Raw genomic sequence first — 4,645 nt, 5'->3', positions numbered from 1 at the left:
GAGAGAGAGAGAGAGAGAGAGAGAGAGAGAGAGAGAGAGAGAGAGAGAGAGAGAGCCTTCGTAATCTATCCTGCCTTTTTCTGGAAACCCCAGTCAACTAACTAACTTGGAATGAAACGCTTTGCACTCCAAGGCTAACAGAAGAACATTCGTGACAAGGGCCCAAAGTTCTGAATTAGATGGCTTCTTTTGGCCAATGCAGCCTAGCTATGAGTGTCAGAGGGAGTAGAGACAGAAACTGGTGTCCCGTGCTGTAGTTACCTGGTCTGCTGGCTGTCAGCCGCTTTCCTTTGGCTTCAGGTCAGGTGTCAGGTAGCTATTTGTACACCTGTGTGTCTCTCTCTCTCTGAACACGCAATGACAGGAAACTTTCTTCTCCTGGCTTCTCACGACACAGCTCAGTGACTGGGAGCTCCCTGGGACAGGATCCTCTGGTTTGGGACCAAGACTGAGGAAAGGAAGCCACTTCCTCATTAGGCTCCGCCTCCAGCTCTTTAACTGAAGAAGAGGCTGCCCTTTGCTCAAGTAATCTGACTCGAAAAGCACTGAGATAGCCTTTACTAATCACTCTCTCAGCCCTGGGGAGCAAATAGGAGGACCTGGCTTGATGGTTTTTCTGCTTTGCATTTTATCAGTGAGTCAGTGTTGGCTGGCCGGCTAATCTGCTGCAGGCACACACTGAACCTTTCTAAGGACAGCCAGTGTTTCTATGTTTCTATTTCTTGTAAACGATGCACTGTTACACAGGAACCTTTTTATACTAGCATCTGCAATATGTTGCCACTGTCCTTTCATGGCCTTTCTCTTGAGCACCCCCCTCCCCAGTCCCCTTTGTTCCTCTGGGCAGTTTTACTTCTACTTTCCTGTCACATACATCGTCATGGTTGAAAGTAATCCACTGTGTAGACAGGCTACATTTCTTCTGCTGTTGCACGCCTAGGCTGGTTGCATCGCTACCAACTGTGAGCAGTGCTACACAAATCACTGGGCAGGTGACCGGCATCTGTTGACTGAGTCCTTTGGGCAAACCAGGAGTGTCCCCCGGTTTCTCTAGTTTAGCTTTTCAAGGAACCACCATGCTGACTCCCATAATGGCTGATTTAACTAAGTCTAACATTCCGATGAACAGGGCACCAGAATTCCCTTTGTTGGCACACTAGCCAGCATTTGTTAGTTGTTTTCTTTAAAAAACGTGGAGGGGGATTCTGGTTATTTTTATTTTACATGGATGTTATATGTTTTCTTAATAATTGTCTTTCTGGCTAGAGTAAGACAGAATTTAGTCTAGTTTGTATTTCGCTGATGGCTAGTCAGGTTGAACTTTTTTCATATGTTTACTGGTCATTTTTATTTACTCTTTTGAAAACTATTGATTTGGTTAGTCCACTTATTGTGATATATAGTTTCTTGTTGAGAATATTTATGTATACACACATATATGTGTGACACACATATATTCTAGATATTAATCCTCTGTTTTGCTGACAATGATTTTTCTCATGCTGTCTGTTCAATTAACCGTTTCCTTTGCTGTAGAGAAGCTTTGTCATTCCACGAGGTCCTGTGTGTCACTTGTTGGCATTATTTTCTCAGTGAATGAAGTTATTCAGAAAGGCCTTACCCAAGCCTTCAGATGTTTCTCCTGCTTTTTCTTCTAAAAGTTTCATGACTCACTCACGTTAGGGGTTTGGATTCATTGGGAGTTGATGTTTGCAGCGAGAGATAAGGATCCAGTTTCACTCTTCCACCCTGGATAAGCCAGTTTCCCCAGCGCTGTCTGTTGAAGACGCTCTCTTCCCTCCTTTCTGAAAAAGCAGACGGCTGTAGCTGTGTGGATTTCTATCTGCATTCCCTACTCTGTTTCTGTTACTCTGTCTCTGCAGTATAACTGAAGTCAGGTATGCTGAGGTCCCCAGAATCCTTTGAGCTCGGAGTTTCCTTAGCTGTCTCTATGTCTTCATGCCTCCATGTGCATTTTAAGATTTTTTTTTATTTGTGAAAATGACACTGGAATTTTGGTGGGGAATATATTAAATGTGAAGATTTTTATGATAACAAAGCCACTCTCACGGTATTTATTCTTCTAGTCTGCAAGGATGGGAGCAGTTCTATCTTCTAGTGTCTTTTTAAATCTCTTTCTTGAATGTTTTAAAGTTTTAATTGTTGGGGTTCTTCTCCTTCTTGGTTAGGATTATTTTAATACTTTTTGGTTTTGAAGCAATTTTAATGGAATTGCTTTTTATGACTTCTTTCTCAGCATTTATATTGGTAAATAAGGCCACTGATTTATGAATGATAATTTTGTATGCTGTTGCTTTACTGAAAATGTTTATATGTTCTGAAAGTTTCATGAGGTAGTCTCTATGGTCTCGCGTATAGAATTTTATCTGCAAATAAGGACACTTTGACTTCTTGCTTTCCTATTTGTGTTGTTTCTATTTCCTTCTCTTGTCTTATTGCTGAGTCTTCAAGCACAATGTTAAGCAAGAGGAGAAAGTGGGCATCTGTGCTCGTTCCTGACTTTGGTAGAACACTTTGAACTTTTTCCCATTGAGTGTAAAGTTGGCTATAGATTTGACATATAAAGCCTTAATTGTGTTGAGATGGAGCTTTTATCATGAAGGGACATTGGGTTTTGCCAAACACTCTTTCTATATCTATTGAGAATGTCATGTGATTTCTGTTCTTGAGTCCGTGTTTGTGGTGGATTACATCTATTGACTTGCGTATGTTGAATCATCCCTGCCTCTCTGGAATGAAACCAACCGGATCACGTGAACAATCCTTTTTACCATTTTTTTTTCCTTTACTCTCATTTGTAAGTATTTTACTGAGATTTTTTTACATCTACGTTTAACAGGGAGATTGGTCTATAATTTTCTTTTGTTTTTATTGTTGTTGTGTCTTTGTGTGGTTTGGTGTAAGGGTTGTCAAGTCCAAAAGAACCTGGGCAAAGAACTGTCTGTGGTGCCTATCAGCATACTAAAGCACATGCTGGCTCCTAGGCTCATTCAGAACCTGTGGCTCTGCTCGGTTCTTTTCACCCTGCTCACCGGTTTCCTTCACCCAGCTTCTCATTCCCAAATACCCTGTCGTTATGGCCGCATTGCTCTTCTTTGTCTGCCTCTCCCGTTCTCTCTTGGTCTACTTCACCCGCACTCTCTTTCTCCTCTTCTCTCACGGCCCCATCCAATCTCTGGCCATTTTCAGCCTACTTCTTTCTCTCCCTGCTCTGTACACTTCCAGTGCCTCATGGCTGTACTCTCCCTCGTATGTACAATAAAAGCCTACTCATCCGCCATACCTTGGAGTGGTCCTGTCCTCCGTTTACACAAGGACAATAAAGGCTTCATAAAAAGAGTTTGATAGCGCCCTTTCCTCCCCCACGTCATGCGCTAGCTTGAGAGCTTGGCCCGAGTCCTTTAAAGTTCTGCTCAAACTTAGCCGGGAATCCATCTGGATTTTTTTTTTAAAAAAAAAAGAGGTTTTTGTTTTGTTTTTAAATTTTATTACTGCCTCAATCTCATAGCTTGCTATAAAATCTGTTTAAATTGTTTATCTCATCTTTGTTTAATTTTGGTATGCCATATGAGTTCAAAAATTCATCCACATCTTTTAGATTCTGCAGTTTAGTTTTTAAATTATGTTCTCCCTATGAGTTTCTGCACTTCCTTAGGATCTGCTGTGATCGTTTCCTTTGAGATTCTCTCTCTCTCTCTCTCTCTCTCTCTCTCTCTCTCTCTCTCTCTCTCTGTCATTTGATTAGTTTGACTAGGAGTTTGTCAGTCTTGTTTATCTTTTTAAAGAGCTAACTCTTTGTTTCGTTGATTCTTTACATCAGTTTTGTGTTGTTAGTAATTCCATAATTTCTGTTTTGATCTTAATTATTTCTTCCCATTTACTTATTTTGGATTTAACTTCTTCTTTTTCTAAGGCCCTACTATGTATTGTTAAGTTATTTGAAACCTCTGTTGGAGGGTTGTTTTGTCTTTTAGTGTAAGTACTTATACAAAGATTTGAGCATGTTGTCTTTTCAATTACATGAACCTTTTTATTTTATTCTTGAGTTATTTGATGACCCATTCATCATTCAGTAGTACCATTGTTTAATTTCCACGTATTTGTAAATGTTCTATGGTCTCTCTTGCTGTTGATTTCAAGTTTTATTTCATTGTGGTCATTTAAGAAATTGTTTCATTTTTCTCATGTTTGTTAAGACTTGTCTTGTTCTCTAACATATGGCTTAGTTTAGAAAAAGTTCCATGGATGCTGGGAGCAAGGTATGTTCTGTGGTATTTGGATGGAATGGTCTCAAAACGTCTGTATATGATGTAGTTGAACTCCTGCTTCTTGTTTAGTATCTGTCAGTATGACTTGTCTACTGGTATGGTCTGTCCAGTGACATAGAATTTAACCTAGAGTTACCCATTATTGTTGTGTGGGGATTCATGTCTATCTTTACATATATTAGGATTTCTTTTATGAAACTGGGTGCACTCATGGTTAGTGCATGTATACTTAAAATTGAATTCCTAAAGAAAAAAAAGGAAAATGAGAAGAAGAAAAAAAGATAAAATTGAATTCCTTCGTGCTGGATGATATGTTTCTGCTGACAAGAAAGCCCAAATCAGACCAGATTAAAAAC

This window comes from Microtus ochrogaster, assembly GCF_000317375.1.
Source record: "Microtus ochrogaster isolate Prairie Vole_2 chromosome 14 unlocalized genomic scaffold, MicOch1.0 chr14_random_2, whole genome shotgun sequence".
NCBI classification, from domain to species: domain Eukaryota; kingdom Metazoa; phylum Chordata; class Mammalia; order Rodentia; family Cricetidae; genus Microtus; species Microtus ochrogaster.
The sequence above is the reverse complement of the archived record's forward strand: the minus strand, read 5'-3'. Positions refer to the sequence as shown.